The 17,712-nt window shown below is 39.6% G+C and overlaps 1 long non-coding RNA gene across 1 annotated transcript in view; it reads right to left on the bottom strand.

Annotated features, from left to right (window-relative positions):
* Positions 1-286: 286 nt before the first annotated feature.
* Positions 287-17,712, bottom strand: part of LOC132424234 (uncharacterized) — a 23,554-nt gene continuing 6,128 nt past the window's right edge. Inside the window, exons 3-4 of the long non-coding RNA XR_009519185.1 lie at positions 5,347-5,463; positions 287-1,007 (exon numbers count right to left, since the gene is read on the bottom strand). This is a non-coding gene — a long non-coding RNA (uncharacterized lncRNA). The remainder of the gene's footprint in view (positions 1,008-5,346; positions 5,464-17,712) is intronic.

The following is a 17,712-nucleotide window of genomic DNA, read 5'->3' as shown; positions in this document are numbered from 1 at the left end:
ACGTATTTCTGCTGATGGATTCTTTTAGTGACATTCAAGCTACTTGCAAGGTGACTGCTCTAATAACACCTGTCTTTTCCTCACATTAGAGCTTCGTCACTACTTTGAAGTACATGATATGAAAAAGCTATATTGTTTTGAAAAATCTATTTGCATCATCACAGCAAATTGCAATATCACATCTGTCTATAAAGCAGAAACTAACACACCATTGTAAAGCAATTATACTCCAATAAAGATGTTAAAAAAAAAGAAAAAAGAATGAAAAAACTGTTAGATTTTCCTGGCAACTATTATAAATTTTTTTAATTAAATATTTTAAATTAGCAATTTATATGAACAAAGTTTCTCATTCGTGTTGACTAGCAAGAGATGATCATTAAAAACTCAACACCAAGAAATGCTGATGACCCCTTATATAATCTTATATTATTCTCATATTAAAGATTTAGGCATATAATCTTATATTAAAGTTACATCCGGAGAAGTAAACCTAAGTATCTAGGTAAATAATCTGAGAATATTTTACATGGAAGTTTTATATAAATTCAATATTGAATATCTTTTGTAATACATTATGATTTATTTTTATTACCATAATTATATAATATAAAAACACACTAAAATTTTTTCACCAAGCCACAGATAATTGCCTGCAAATCCCCTATGGCTTACTCCAATATATCTTATAGATACTGTCATTTTCTTCAAGGGCCATGTGTGGAAAAGGGCTGAGAATCTCTGTTTTAGAACAGTAAACATATCATCTGCAAACCATGATAGTCATGCACTTTCTTTTGTAATAGACTTGTTATCTCTGCTTTAAGCCTTTGCAACAACAAACACGTCCACACAAAAAAAGAAAAAACACACAAAAAAACCAACTGTGGGTTTGATCCAATCACTTCCTGTGCCATCAGGCATCCCATTTTTCTCCTGAACCATTAATCTCTTCCTCTCCTGGGCACCTTCCCTTCAGCTTAAAAAAACACGATCAAATTCTCCATCTGAAAAAGGAAGGAATATTCCATCAGCTTTGCATTCTCAAGCAAGTATTTTAGCTCTCACCTTCTGTTCATCACCAAACTTTGTCAAAAAATGTTTATGCTGACTTCTCCTCCTCCCTCTGCCCTCATTTACTCCTCAGTTTACAATAGTCTGGCTCCTGCTCTGGCCATGCTACCAAAATCATCTCAGATGATCATCTCCTTTGTGCAAAACGCTATGGTCTCTTTTCAGTCCTCATCATCCTTGGCTTCTTTGCTGACCACCCTCTTTCCCCATTTTTAAAAGCTATCATTTATTGAGCACTTCTTGTGATTCAGGAATTGTGCTAAGTGCTTTATTTAGATTACTGAATTCAATCTTCATGATAGCCTTATTTTAGATAAGCCTTACTCTAGATAAGCCTTACTCTACCCATTTTACAGATGAGGAAACTGAGACTCAGAAACATAAGCAAAATTCCCCTAGGTCTCACAGTAAGTAAGGGGTAGTATTGGGCATTCATATGTCCAAAATCTTTTCAATCCCTTGTTGTCTTCTATGAAATTTTGTTTGCCTTGTTCTTTAATCTTATCCTGTATCTCTGTGGCTTGTTTCCAAAGTTAGGGAAATTTTCGGGAATTCCCTGGTGGCCCAGTGGTTCGGACTCCAAGCTCCCACTGCCGAGGGCCTGGCTTCAATCCCTGGTCGGGGAACTAAAATCCCACAAGCCACGTGGTGCGGCCAAAAAAAAAAAAAAAATTAGGGAAATTTTCACTCATTATTCTTGCAAATATTTTTTATGAAGTTTCCTCCTTCTACTCTCTTTCTGGGACTCTAATGGCATGAATGTTAGATCTTTTGGTATGCTCCCACAGGAGAGAGAGGGGCTATGCTCTTCCTACCGTCAGCAAATCTTTTGTTTTTTTCTCTGTTGTTCAGATTGGATAATTTTCATTGATTTGTCTTCGCATGTACTGACTTTTTCTTCTGTTATATCCATTCTGCTATTCAGTCCATCTGGGGACTTTTTATTTTGGTTATTGTATCTTTTTAGTTCAATATTGTATCTGGTTCTTTTTATATCTTCTATTTCTTTGCTGAGACTTTCTATCTTTCCATTCATGTCAAGACTGCTTACCTTTACTTCTTGGAGCATTTCTCTAATAGCTACTTAAAAGTGATAATTCCAAAATCTGTTGGCTGCTGTCACTTATCTTGTCCCCTGTGAGTTGACATTTCCCTGGTTCTTTGTATGATGAGTAATTTTGGATTGCACCTTTGATACTCTGATTGTTGTGTAATGAGACTCAGGTTCTTGTTTATATCCTATGGAGAATTTTGATATTTCTGTCTTAGCAGGCAATCGATCTGGTTGGGTTCAGGTCACAAGTTCTGACCCGCCTTCTATGGGTTGCAGTTCTAACGACAGTTCAGTTTTCCGAGTCTTTGCAGGCTATTGGGATCTGTGCCCTGTATGTGCCATCCAGTGACCAGTGTGGGACCAGCATGGTGGCCTGTCCCATACTTCAGTTCTCATAGTCTTTGGCAATCTATTTAGGGCCATGTCTATACATGTACAGGCCAAGGGTGAGCACAGGGATTCATAAACAACTTGATGAGGTTGATTTCCTGAACTCTTCTCTCCCCATGATCATCTTACCTTTTCAGTTCCGTGGGGCTTCCCTTTTCAGTCTGGGTGTTTAGCTACCTGGTTCTGCTGTCCACTTCCTACAACATGGAGTGTACATTCCCAGACATGGACTATGCACTCCATATGGTAGGGTCAATTAAGTGCCATGTCCACCCCTGGACCAGTAACAGTCAGCAGGGGCGTCTCCTTGAGCTGATGGCTTACACCAATTAGGACACTCCTAAGGGACTGAGGATGAGAAGAAAGTCCTCAGCACTGTGATCAAGGCCTCCCCGCATCTGCCCTAACTTCTATGCCTAGGGTCACACGACACCCCTCTACCCCCCAACACTCCACCAGCTACATTGGACTAAAAGTCAGTCCTTAAACATACCCTGTATTTTGTGCCTTTTGTTCCAGCTGTGTCCTCCTAAAAGACCCTTCTACGCAATCACAGGATTCAAGGCTCAGCTGAGACACCATGAAGACTGAGACCACACAGAGTTAGCATTCATCTCCCTTTCCCCCGAGGCCTTGTGGACATTTCTACTGTAGCTCTTGATCGCGATGCCTTGAGTTGCACTGTTGTCTCCTTCACTACAGCATGAGCTACTTAAGACGTGAGACCCATTCTCGTTCTCTTTTGTAGCCTCTGCAGTTCCTGGCCCAGTACCTCAGACACAGTAGATACTGAAGACATGGTTGTTTCATTAGATTCAGTTAAATGGACTTGACTCTATAGGCTCTGGTATAACTTCTTGGGATCAAACCAATCTAGAAAAATAACTTTCTCCTTTTAATAAGCTTCTGTGGGTGTTTTATTCAGAGGGCATTTAATAGAAATTATTCTCTCCCCAACGTAGGTGAGCTGGGTGCTCACCTCTATGCCACTATAGCTCCCTGTACCCCTCATTTTATATCATTCATCATTTTTCAATTACTTGATTAGTATCTGTTTCCCCACCTCACGCTTTCATATCATTCTTTGAAGGCAGGGACTAATCTTTCTTTTTCTCCACTGTATGTCTGACACCTACCACAGTTTCAGGTTTGCAGAAAGCACCCACAAGTATTTATTCTTTGAATGGAGTTGAGTAAATAAGGGCTACTGAGAAGAGATAAACAGAGGTTTATTGCATTGCAAACTGCAGTGATAAGAAATAAATTCAGACATCTAGAGTCAACTGACCAAGAGAAAAAAGAAAACACCATATATAGTCTACGTTTATCAAGACAACCTTTGCCTTTTCCTTCTCCCATTCTCTTTCTCCCTCTTTCTTAATTTCTCCAATTCTTTATTCTCCCTCCTTGTTTGTACATGGGGATGGGGCTGCCAGTTGTCCCCTCATTTCCATTCTCATCTTCTTACACGTGAATAGAGTCTCTAGTTTGTCATAAGGCCACCTAAGTAAAGCTGACATTTCTTAGCCCCCTTTGTGGCTTGGTGTAGCCATTTGACTAAGTTCTGGCCGGTGGGATGTAAGTAGAATGAGGTATGCAACTTTGGGACTATACCCTTGAGAGAAAGCTGTGTGCTCTCCCTTTCCATCTCTCCCCTTCCCAACAGCTGAAATGCAGATGTGCTGGCTGGAGCCAGAAAAGTCACGTTGGCCCACAAAGTAGAAGCTGCATGTTAAGTGTAGTAAGAAGATCAAAGAAGCCAGATCCCTAACTCCACGTAGCCACCAGACCCACCCTGGCTGCTTCTACCCACATTGTTAGGAAAGTGACCTAGAGAAATGTCTATTTTATTAAACTTTGTCTCTAAAATAACACCAATACTTACCTCCTTAATAATACAATGCATGGCCATTTTTATGGCCATTTTTCCCAATAGAAAGAAAAAAAAAAGATAAAGGTACCTTTGAAAAATCCTACTCATAGACCAAAACTCTTGGCTATACACCATGTGACAATACTTCTATCATCTGGAACCTACCTCCAGAAGAGAATGATATGGGCTGTCGGTGCACAATATCTCATTTCCAAAGGATAATATGTTACCACAAAGGAATTAATGCAAGCAAAAGACATTTTGCAAAAATTTTATGTCTTGCTCTGTGTCTTGAAAAATTATGGATACTTGCTACTTTGGGATATTTCTATTAAAAAATAAAGTTGACCTTTCAGTGTCTAAATGAGAAAGGAAATGTTATAATTGGATGTCTACTGAGAATCATCTTGGTTATAAGAAAGGGGTTAGACTATAAGCATTTGGACTTTTGGGACAAAAGAAAAACATTACTGATTATTATTTAATGTTACCTTGAGTAGATAGCAAAAAGGATTCTATTGAAAAAGCCCTTTGAATTATGTTTGTCTCTCAGAGTTCTGAATCTTTCATTCACTTCTCAATAAAAATAAGTAACTACTTAATTTATCGTCTGGCAAAGCGAGGGGAATTATTGGCCCAGAATCCCCCTAAAACACCTAGAGTAAGTACTGAAATGTGTGCATTTCGTTAATTTAGCCACTGAGAGCTTTGATTACTTATTCATATTTATGCAACTTTTCAAACTTATTGATAACAATAACTTCATATTTTGTATTTTTTTTAAAAAGTAGTCTCTTAGCATTCTTAGATTTAACCTCATGGTTTCTAATATCCATGAAAAACTTGGGAAGTATATGGTATGATATTACATAATTGCTGCAGTTCACAATGGAAATTGGATCCTAGAATGATCTATTTGACAGTTCACAATGTCTGGGAACGTTCAGGATCTCACCTCTCAGCATTATGACTGTCCTGTCTCTTCAGCAGGAAGCTTGCCTGGTTCAATAGACTTTGTTCATCAAGAAATCTGATGAAGGTTTCCTTCTATAGAGTCTAGGGTTTGTGGCTCCTGAAGGACAAAGAGAAGAGACTATTTCCTTTCAAAGCCCTTTTGTTAGTCCTTATTGACAATAGAGCGAATCGAGTGTTAGTTACTGGTCCCTCTTCCTTACAAATCATTCCCTTGTTGAAGGGACAGAGCAAATATTACTGGTAGGTGTGCAGTTTGGAAGGAGACTATCACTCAAGAGATCTCAAATGAGTAAAGGCCCTTCACAGTGGCTTCCAAGCGTTCATTGCTCTGTTCAAGAACCTAGCACATGAAAAAAAAAAAAAAAAAGAAAAGAAAAAAGGGCTTCCCTGGTGGCGCAGTGGTTAAGAGTCCGCCTGCCGGTGCAGGGGACACGGGTTCGTGCCCCGGTCCGGGAAGATCCCACATGCCGCGGAGCGGCTGGGCGCGTGAGCCATGGCCGCTGAGCCTGAGCGTCCGGAGCCTGTGCTCCGCAACAGGAGAGGCCACAACAGTGAAAGGCCCGCGTACCGCAAAAAAAAAAAGAACCGAGCACAGGGTCATGTACACAGCAGGTGCTCAACAAATATCTGCTGAATGAATAAACAAATAGATTCAGTGCATAATGCAAGAAAACGTAAGAAATACTTCCTGCCTTCAAAGAGTTTACCAGTCATACATACACATTACTTAAATTAAAAGAAACCAATTTCCTAAGAAGCAAAGGATTAGTACAGATTTTAAGTACTGTAGCTTTCCTGGAAGGTCATTCTCTAGGGCACAGAATGAAAAAGTTGATAGGGCAAGAACTGGGGCTGTGTGTGGAAGGCTCGAGCTGGCTGGCTGAGAGCTTGGAGTCTGCTGTGGGTCACAGGGAGCTACTGTGGTTTGCTCCATTGGAGGAGACAGACAGGAGGGGGCAGGGAGACCACTTGGGGGCAACCGCTATCTGGTCCACGTGACCAGGAAAGAGTCTCAATTAGGGCAGTGGCGGGGCAATGGAGAAGAGGAATGACAACATCGAGAAGGACAGCGAACGTCCCCTGTGGGCGCCAAGAGGTAAACCCGCAATACCTCTTCCTGGAATTTCAGCTGGTGAGTCAGTCAACCGTGGGCTGCTTTGACACAGGGTGGACTAAAATCAGCTCTAGAGTAGAAAAAAACTTTTTATAAAACAGCTCTATTAGCTTTGTTTACATTTTTTTCGGAAACACACAAGGTCATTTATTTTAAAAAATACACAAAGTATACAGAAACAATAAAATGTACCCCAAATCCCACTCCCACCCACCAAGATTACTGCTATTATTTTAGTGAATACCTTTCCTCACATTCTTCTATGCACAGATACATACAAAGTACGAAAGAATCTTATTAAGATGCAATCATTCCATATATGCTGTTCCTGAATCAATTTTCCTTCCCCCCTAACATGTTGTAAACATTGTTCCATGTTGATCAATATTGACTTACATATAACTATGTCAATTTGTTTGCCTATATCACAATGTTCCACTAATGGATATTTAGATTCTCACTCTGTGTGTTACTTAAACAATCCTGTGATTAACCTTATTATGTATATTATTTTTCAACTGTATGATTATCTCCTAATGCAAATCTAAGAAGTTGGATTGGCTAGGTCAAAGGTATGTATCATTTTATGTTTTGATACATATTCCCAAACCATATGGGATACAAAACCCTCCAGAAAAGTACATTCATTTATTTATTTACTCAATAACTATTTTTTGAGCACCTACTATGTACCAAACATTGTTCTATATGCGGGGAATACAATAGTGAATAAAATGGACAAAGTCTCTGCCCTCATGGAGTATACATTCTAATGCAGGACAATAAGCAATAAACAAACAATTAAACGTATAATATATTGTCAAATAGTGGTAAGTGCTAGGAAAGCAAAATAAAACTGAGTAGGGGGCTGGAGAGTCCCAGGGGGCAGGGGGAGGGAAGAGAGTGTTTTACATAAGATGGCAGGGAAGAGACTATGAGAAAGAGACATGGGATCCAATGTGTGAATGACCATGGGGACAGTGGTGCAGAGAAGGAACAGGAAGGGCAAAACATCTGACGTGGGAACATGCCTGGCGTATTTCATGGCCAAAAAACCAGTGTCTCTGGAGCAACTCGAACAAGAGGGAGAGTTGTGGGAGATGCCGGTGGAGAGGTGGCCAGGTCAGAGCAGAGAATTAGGGATGAGAACTTGTAGAGGTGTTCTAACTGATTATGATATTGGCCGAAGGAATCTGAGATTCTAGTCTGAGACTTTTAAAAGGAGAAGGAGAAAGAAGGAACTGGGTCTGCTTTAGTTTGTCTTACCACTTCTCAGTCTTCTATTCATTAGACCCTGCTTAGTGGACGTCTGCACTCTTTCTCCCTCACCACTGCCCACCCAACCCCGCTTTCCCACTTATAAACGGCATCTTTCCCACTTATAAACAGTTCCGGCAAGGAAGGAACACAGGTAGGACTTCATACCTGAGAGGTGATTTAAGCTTCCCTTATGTTCATTATGCAGGTCTTACCTCACAATACCTCCCAACTTCAATCAGATTTGAAAACTCCTTTTGCCAGCCTCTTAACTACGCTGAGAGATTCTCTGCTCCCCTGATTGGAGACCCTCTGTCACCCTAACAAAAACTCAGGCAGCCTCGTGGGCTTATCATGGCTGACTTATACTAACTTACCCAAGCCCTCCTAACACAGAATTTTTAACATGGAAGGTGGTCTATAAATATTTGCTGGATAAACAAAAGAATGTATGCACAATTTTTCTCTGAAGGCGTCTTTACTTTGTAGGAGCTCTATTCTACTCCTTTGGTTAGCATCAGTTTCAGAGGATACATTCTGACCATGTTCTCCATGTTTTGATGCACTTTGATTACAGCTCCCTAAGCCCTGCCTTTGAGTGTCTCCTTACCATCTGCTGGGAAGGTCCAGGGGATTTAAATGTGCCTAAGGAGAGCACTTATAGACAATGCTTAGGGCAAGCCTTGAGTAAACTCAGGGCTTCACTCTTTTCCAAGATATCTGCCTGTGATGATGATTTCTTCTACAGTGATATTCGAGAAATTGCACAGCGAAAAAGGACTAAGTTAGAGCAAAACAAATTTTTTTAATTAAAAGCAAAAGGTGATTTGCTGACAATGGAAATTGCAATGTTGGTTAATTTACTGTTCTTCAGTTTAAACAAAATTAATAATAGCGTTTTCTTCTGGTTATAAAAGTACTTCGGGGGCTTCCCTGGTGGCGCAGTGGTTGAGAGTCCGCCTGCCGATGCAGGGGACGCGGGTTCGTGCCCAGATCTGGGAAGATCCCACATGCCACGGAGCGGCTCGGCCCGTTGAGCCGTGGCCGCTGAGCCTGCGCGTCCGGAGCCTGTGCTCCGCAACGGGAGAGGTCTCAACAGTGAGAGGCCTGCATACCGCAAAAAAAAAAAAAAAAAAAAAAAGTACTTCGTACTCATTCTAGACAAAATTTAAAATATCAAAAAGCATAAAGGAGAAAATAAAAATTACTCATAATCCATTATCTGCAGATAGGCATTGTTGACATTCTGTTGGATTTCCTTCCACTTTAAACATCATTATGATCGTACTATACATCTATGGTTTTATATCTCTTTTTCACCTGACAACAAATTCTGAACATTTTCCCCAAAATACGTTTTTTAATATTATTACTAAAAGATGCACAATGTTCCAGCTATGCCTTTGTCATAATTTATATTATGTGCCTATTATAATTAGTAGAGACCATTAGTTTTCAACCTATATTATAAACTCTTATAAATAATGTTGCAGTGAACATTCTTCTACATAATCATTGTCTAAATCTCTGAACAATGCCCTAAACTAGACCCTCAGAAGTGTAATTATTTGGTCAAAATATATGATTTTCTGGTTTTGTTTTGTTTTTCTTTTTTTTTTTTTGCGGTCCGCGGGCCTCTCACTGTTGGGGCTTCTCCCGCTGCGGAGCACAGGTTCCGGACGCGCAGGCTCAGCGGCCATGGCTCACGGGCCCAGCCGCTCTGCGGCATGTGGGATCTTCCCAGACCGGGGCACGAACCCGTATCCCCTGCATCGGCAGGTGGACTCTCAACTACTGTGCCACAAGGGAAGCCCTATATGGTATTTTTTAAAGGTTTTTGATAAGTATTTCAAAACTGCTTTCCAAAAAGTTTATATTAACTTACACTCCCCTCCCACTACTCTAAACCATCCCTCTCATGCCACTGTATTTTAAGAGAGTAGCAAAGTTATGCTGGGTTCAAATCCCAGCTCTACTGTCTTAGGAAAGTTATTTAACCTCACTAAAGCTCAGTTTCCCTGTAAATCGAGGATAGTAACAGTATCTAGCTCATAGGGTTGTTGTGAGGATTAAATTAAATAATATAAAATTGCTTAGTACGGTCCCTAGAACATACCATGTAGTCAATGTTAGCAACTATTACCAGTAACCAGTAAAATCACCCTTCCCCTGATCATTCCAGAGTAATATTTGGGTACAAAATCCCCTAAACACAGTCAGAAAAAGTACCAAGCTTCCCTGTTTAACAAGACTGTTTAAGTAGCTGAAGTCACTCAATTATTGTATCCATACACAAAGCCTCAGCATTCTAAAAATACTAGCCTATTTGGTTTCCACCAGGAAGCAAAGACGGTCTTCTGAAAGGTGTTTTCTGCCCTTTATACATTATTTTAACAATGGTATGCTTTTCTTTATTATTTCAAGGGAAACATTTATTTAAGGGCCAATGGCTCAAATTTGGATTTTTTTTTTCCAGCAAGAGAAGGAATCAACATAAACAGCCTTGTAATTCATCATCATAAACAGATCTCATAAGCATCAATCTACTACATTTTGGCCAGAGCCTCTCAAAAGAGATCAACGTTTTTTTAAAAAAAGTCCCTGAGCAACTTAACAAAGAAAAAGTTATTCCAATTAATGTGAAAGGTCTAGTGGAATTTTGCTTAGAATTCAGTGAGTTTTTTGTTTGCCTATTCCCAGAATTTTTGGTTGAGATGATCCCAAGATAAATAAAATCACTTGTAGAAAGTTGTTTATTAGATAGATGCCCTAAAATTGTTGCATGAAATTGGTTTAGCTCTATTTAAATACAAAATAGATCAATTGCACGTGCTTTATGAGAATATATTTGCTTAACCTTTTTATAGAGTTAAATATTTACTGGGTGTGGGAACATTAGTTCTCAGCTTCTGGAGAAACCACTCAACACTGTTCTGTGTCCATTGTCTAAAAGGATATTACTACCAGCGGGATAAATATACAGAATGTGCTCTAAGGTCTCTGGAGTTCCTTGACATTGGGTAAACTTATGCCACTGGTTAGGAGAGAAACACTGGGGCATTTCATGCTGTGAAAACAACAGAGGAAATGAAATTGTAGGATATCAGAAAAGGCCCTGGCTGCTACTTTCACTTGGAGTTTCTTCTCTGGAAATTTACTAAACAAAAAGCTTTGGTCTGACACCAAAGATAGCATGTGAGAACAGAAAACTGATTCAACTCTTCCCTTTCTGAAGTACAAATATGGCCAATGCTTTCCTGTCCTATTTTCCTTCTCCCTACTCTGAGATCAGTGTTATCAGACCCTGTAAATTTCCCATGCAGTGGGTCCCAAATAAACAGAAGTATACGATAACAAACAGTTGGGCTTAGACATCTTCCTGTTCAACTGCTTTGGCCAGAAAAGATGGGTAATTCCTCCTGTGAGACAGATTAGAGAAAAATTCTAACTTAGAGTTGTCCAGAACCTGAATGAGAAAAAGGTACCCTTTCCTCCCTGCTGCAGTGGGTATCCCTTAGCTCGACAAGCAAAGCACAGGATAGATTTTGCCCTAAACTATCTCTTTGGGCTGCACAATCGTACTGTGTATCCCTAAATTTCATTTTCATAAATGCAATATGTTTTGCTGAATTCTTAACGGTAACACAAGAAAAGCAACAGGACAAATGATAAAATATAACTTCAGACCTCAGCTTTACACTGGAAATCAAAATGTTTTATTGTGGATCTGTATGTGCCCAGCTCTGTGAAAGGCCTGCAGGGGATACAAATGGAAAAGAAAAATCCAGTGGGTTCCTGAAGGATGCTATGGTATAAAGGTCTCTCTGTATATTTGTTATTGCTTGTTATAGATCTGGGGGAAGGGAGAGAGAAGAGTATCATACTACATTCTCAATAATAAGAACTTGTTTAATGTCCTATGCTTCTGTTAAGAGTGACCTCCAAAGTCAGACCACATGGATTCAAATCCCAGCCCTGCTACTTGCTAGCTATATGACTTTCAGTGACTGACTGAGATGTCCTGTTCCTCAGTTTTCTCATCTATAAAAATGGGGATGATAATAGTAATGACTTATGTTATAGGTCATTACTATTATTCTGTGTCCGTCACAGTTCTTCTAGTACCGAGGACAGTATATTATTTTTAAAAAGGAGAACACCGTCAGTTGTCATAATCACTCTGAATTTAAACTTCAACTTTGGAACTCTGAGCAGACCCTGTATTTAAAATGGTTATTTGGTTTCTATTTCTAGCCATGGCAGGCAGCTTGTAGAAAGAAAATCCTCCCATGAGAACACCTAGAAGAGTTAAATTTTTAAAAAATTGTAATGTCTGCAAACATTGAAGAGCCACCAAGGCAGCCCGGGCTTGAAGGGTCAAGATGCTTGAAAGAAGGCAAACTCACTGACATAAGCCTGACGTTCTACAATCCCCACTGAGTCATCTGCTGACTCATCTTTACAATGGATAGAGGGCAGAGAAGCTGAGCAGAAGCTTTGGCAGAGTCACTGGAGAGACAAATATGGGAGCTCAGGGCCACCAAAGGAACCAGGACTTGAGATGCCAAGATTTTGGAGGGAAAGAAAGTGCAGAGAACTGATTTAAATAGAATTATCTGCTTTGGGACTTCCCTGGTGGCACAGTGGTTAAGAATCTGCCTGCCAATGCAGGGGACACAGGTTTGAACCCTGGTCCGGGAAGATCCCACATGCTGTGGAGCAACTAAGCCTGTGCGTCACAACTACTGAGCCTGCGCTCCAGAGCCCACGAGCCACAACTACTGAGCCCATGTGCCTAGAGCCCATGCTCCACAACAAGAGAAGCCACCGCAATGAGAAGCCCGTGCACCACAACGAAGAGTAGCCCCTGCTCACCACAACTAAAGAAAGCCTGTGCACAGCAAAGAAGACCCAATGCAGCCAAAAATAAATTTAAAAAAAACATTAAAAAATAATAAGTAAATAGAATTATCTGTTTTTTGCCTCTACATATTTGCCAGTTAGTAAGCAGAACAGGCTAAGAGTTAGAGAGGCAGAACAAAAAGTGGCAGTTAAGAGACTGAGAAACTAAACAGAGCTAATGACAGTACCACAGTGCTGGATAAATAAACATTAGCATTCAGAGCCTACCAAAGCAGAGTGGCCATGGTAAACACCTTCTGCTTTCAGTTGGAACTGATGGGACTACAACCTAGAAATAAGGGTAAATAGATATAGACCAACCTTTGTAAAGGCTTAAAACCCAGCCTCAAGTAAGCTTATTCCCTGATTGGTTTAAGGTATTCTGCTTTTAATCTGTCTGCCAGAGTTAACATCATTGAGAGTCTTTACAGTTTTTCATATGCAATGTCTGGCATTCAATCAAAAATTACCAGGCATACAAAGAGACAAAGACAAGAGAAAAAATACACAATAGAAACAGACACAGAGATGATCCAGATATTGGAATTATCAGACACAGAATGTAAAATAACCGTGATTGACATGTTCAAGAAAATAGATGACAAGATGGAGAATTTCATCAGAGAACTGAAATCTATGTATTACAAAAAAGCCAAATATAAATTCTAAAACTGAAAAATTCAACAAATGAGTTCAAAAACATTTTAGACAGATGAAGAATGCATTAGCAACCTGGAAGATTGGTTGGCAGAAAATATCCAGATGGAAGCATCCAAACCAAAAAAGAAGAAAAAAACGTGGAAAATCGCAAAGAAAAGCATGTAAGACATTGTGAAAAGGTCGAACATATATGTAATTGGAGTTCCAGAGCGAAACTGAGTTGAGAGCAAAAGGAGCAATACTTGAAAAGGTAATGACTAAGAATTGTTCAAAACTGATTTAAAGGGATCAAGGTATAGATTCAAGAAGTATTACAGGGCTTCCCTGGTGGCGCAGTGGTTGAGAGTCCGCCTGCCAATACAGGGGATGCAGGTTCGTGCCCCGGTCCGGGAAGATCCCACATGCCGCGGAGCGGCTGGGCCCGTGAGCCATGGCCGCTGAGCCTGCGCGTCCGGAGCCTGTGCTCCGCAACGGGAGAGGCCACAACAGTGAGAGGCCCGCGTACTGCAAAAAAAAAAAAAAAAGAAAAAGAAGTACTACAAACCTCAACCAGGATAAATACAAACACACACACACACACACACACACACACACACACACACACACAGACATCTAGGAATGTTCATAACCAAGTTTCTAGGAAAACGAAACAAAACAAAAAAGAAAACCCTAAAAGCAGCCAGACTATCTTCCCAAATTACCTTCAAAGTAGCAACAATTAAACAGCAACTTAGAAACAGAAACAGTGGCAGCCGGAAGACACTGCAATAACATCTTCAAAATGCTGAAAGAAAATAACTGCCAAACAACAATGTATTCCAAATATTGAGCCAAAATAAGGACATTTAAGACAAACGAAAGTTGAGAGAATTTGTTGCCCGCAGACCTGTGCTTCTTTAAAAAAAAGAAGTCTAAAAAGAGCTCTTCAGGCAGAAGGAACATTATCTCTGATAGAAGACCATACAAATGTGGAGGAATGAAAAATGCTAGAAACTAAACAAATAAATAATGACTATATGAAACTATAAAAATGGCTGTTTGGGGACTGTAAAAAGCTAGTAGTAACCAACCTACTTTTCAGGTCTTGTATGTTGAGAAATGTTCATTGTTTTTTAAGAAGCGAAAGAGGATCATCTTAACTAGGAATATTCCATTTCCTTCCACATTAGGAGCCTTACAGCATCACGTGCTAACCCCGACCCTTCTACTCACTGAAGAATAAGGCATGTGATGGGCCCTTGAGGGATTATTTAAAGCCTCATTAGTCACTGTTTAGAAGCCAATGTCACAAAAGGAAATAGCAACATGCTAAGGGCAATGCTGCTGTGTTACAGGGCTCCACCCATTGTCTCACTGTGTGTACATTATCCCAATAAGTTGCCCCAACAACCCCACCAGGTAGGTGTTTTTCTCCCTATTGTATAGAAGTTCAGAAAAGTTCATGAAATTGCCCCAAATTGCACAGTTAGAAAGTGACGGGGGCTGGATTTTAACCCAGTACTGCAAACAAAGCCCATGGTCTTTCCACTCTACCAGGCCAGAGGCTAGAAAGGCTCCAGCCAGTAAACTAATGTGAGCGCACATAATAGTTAAAAGAGAAGATCTAAATGTGCATAGCACACGTGTAGAATATTCTTCAAAATAAGAGTGAGAAGATGGAAGGATGGATGGATGGATGGATGGATGGAGTCAGACACAAAAGCCCCTGCCTCAGCAGTAGATGGTTAATCCACTGACAGATTCAATGTTTATATTATAAATCAAGCAAAAATGCTGAAACTTAGAGGAAATTCTCTGTTCAAAAGCTGCAGCAACATGGATGGACCTAGGGATTATCATGCTAAGTGAAGTAAGTCAAACAGAGAAAGACAAATATCATTTGATATCACTGATATGTGGAATCTAAAAAAAAAATGAAACAAATGAACTTATGTACAAAACAGAAATCGACTCACTGACATAGAAAACAAACTTATGGTTACCAAGGGGCAAGGGGAGCAGGAATCAATTAGGAGTTTGGGATTAAAATATACATACTACTATATATAAAATAGATAACCAGGGACTTCCCTGGTGGTGCAGTGGTTAAGAATCCTCCTGCCAATGCAGGGGACATGGGTTCGATCCCTGGTCCGGGAAGATCCCACATGTCGCAGAGCAACTAAGCCTGTGCACCACGACTACTGAGTCTGCGCTCTAGAGCCCATGAGCCACAACTACTGAGCCCATGAGCCACAACTACTGAAGACTCCGCGCTTAGAGCCCGTGCTCCGCAACAAGAGAAGCCACCGCAATGAGAAGCATGCACACCACAAAGAAGAGTAGCCCCCGCTCGCCGCAACTAGAGAAAGCCTGCGCACAGCAATGAAGACCCAACGCAGCCAAAAGTAAATAAATAAATTAATTTAAAAAAATAGATAACCAACAGGACCTACTGTATAGCACAGGGAACTATACCCAGTATCTTATAATAACATATACTGGAAAAGAAACTAAAAAAGAATATATATATATATATATATGTCTCTGAATCACCTTGCTGTACACCTGAAACTAACACAACATTGTAAATCAACTATTTTTCAATAAAAATTAAAAAAAAAAGCTGTCAGAATGTGCCCAGCAGCTCTCTTAGCAGTTCACTTCACCTGCCATTAGGTGATCTTTCAGAATACAAACAAAAAAAAAGCAAAAAATAAATAAATAAAGCTGCAATATATCTGCATGTTAAATAATTCAAACAGTACAGAGGATATTAAATAAAAAGCAGGTTTTCCCACTACTTCAAAGATTCAATCTCCTTCTCCAGAGGAAATGGTCATTGATTTTCTATGCTCTTAAGAGTGTAGATCTATGTTGATACTGTACCTATATCTATGTGTATGTATATATATATATATATATACTTTTTTCCTTGCACAAATGGAAGCATATTACACACTGTTGTGAACCTTGATTGTTCACATGACTTTTCACATAATGAAGATTGTTTCTAACACACGTATAAATCTAATTCAATCTTTTTAATAGCTACATTGAAAAATTCATTGAAAAGATGAATTAGGCTTTATTGAAACAATTCTCTATTAATGGACATTTAGAATGTTTCGAGTCTTTTGATATTAAAAATAATACTTTTAATGGAAATCAGTCTTTATGTATACGTGCAAATAGTTTACAGGATAAATACTTGGAAGTGGAATTGCTGAGCAAAAGTATATATTTTTTATTTTAATAGCTATTGCCAACTAACCCTCCAAGTATATTGCACTGGATTATACTCCCTCCAACAGAATATTGAAACCTATTTCCACATACCCATAAGTCATCAAACTTTCTAGTTTTGCAAATTATAGGTTAAAAATCATATCTCGTAATTTTAATTTGCATTTCTTTAATTTTGAGTGCAGCCGAGTATTTGTCATATGTTTCTAAGTAATTTGTATTTTTCTTTCTTTAAACTGTCTATTCATAACCTTTGCCCATTTTTTATTGGATTGTTGGCTTTTTCTTTTTTTTTTTTTTTTTTTTTTTGCGGTACACGGGCCTCTCATTGTGTGGCCTCTCCCATTGCGGAGCACAGGCTCCAGACGCGCAGGCTCAGCGGCCATGGCTCACGGGCCCAGCTGCTCCACGGCACGTGGGATCTTCCTGGACTGGGGCACAAACCCGTGTCCCCTGCATCGGCAGGCGGACTCTCAACCACTGTGCCACCAGGGAAGTCCACTTTTTTCTTTTTAATATTCATATTCATATACTAAGGAGATCAGCCCTTGATCTGTCATACACCGTTGCAAATTTTATTTTTGAGGTTATCATTTGTCTTTAAATGTTATCTATGGTATCTTTTTCTCGTAGAGATGTTTGTTCTTTATATAGTCAAATTCATCATTTCTTTTCTTTTTAATGTCTAAGCATCAGGTGATAGCATAATGCATGACGCTGCAATGCCCAGGAGCTGTATCAGTTTTGTTTGTTTGTCTCAAGATGCAGAAAAGTTTGCAACAATATTCATAAAAATCTTTATTCTGGAGCATCAGTAAGCAACAACAACACCTTTCCTGGAATATTTTCTTGAAGACCACTGTTAATACTTTTGAGATTCTTCAAGACAGCATGATAACATACGGATGTTGCCTGTAGAAACAGCGCTATGAATATTTAGGACTCTCCTTCCCCCCTCATTGGGAAGTTGCCACTTAACATTTAAAAGAGTGCAAAGAGTCAATTGTGGAAGAAACTGGTGAGTGTGTGCCTTAATCCAAAAATAATAACTGCACCTCTCCTTGTATAGTGATATCTCATAGCGATGACACTCTACCACTGTACAAAAGTCTTACCTGGTCATTATATAATCTGATTCATATGACAAGGCTAGACAACCAGGGATTACCATCTCCATTTTGCAGATAT

This window comes from Delphinus delphis, chromosome 4 (assembly GCF_949987515.2).
Source record: "Delphinus delphis chromosome 4, mDelDel1.2, whole genome shotgun sequence".
Classification (NCBI taxonomy): domain Eukaryota; kingdom Metazoa; phylum Chordata; class Mammalia; order Artiodactyla; family Delphinidae; genus Delphinus; species Delphinus delphis.
The sequence above is the reverse complement of the archived record's forward strand: the minus strand, read 5'-3'. Positions and strand labels throughout refer to the sequence as shown.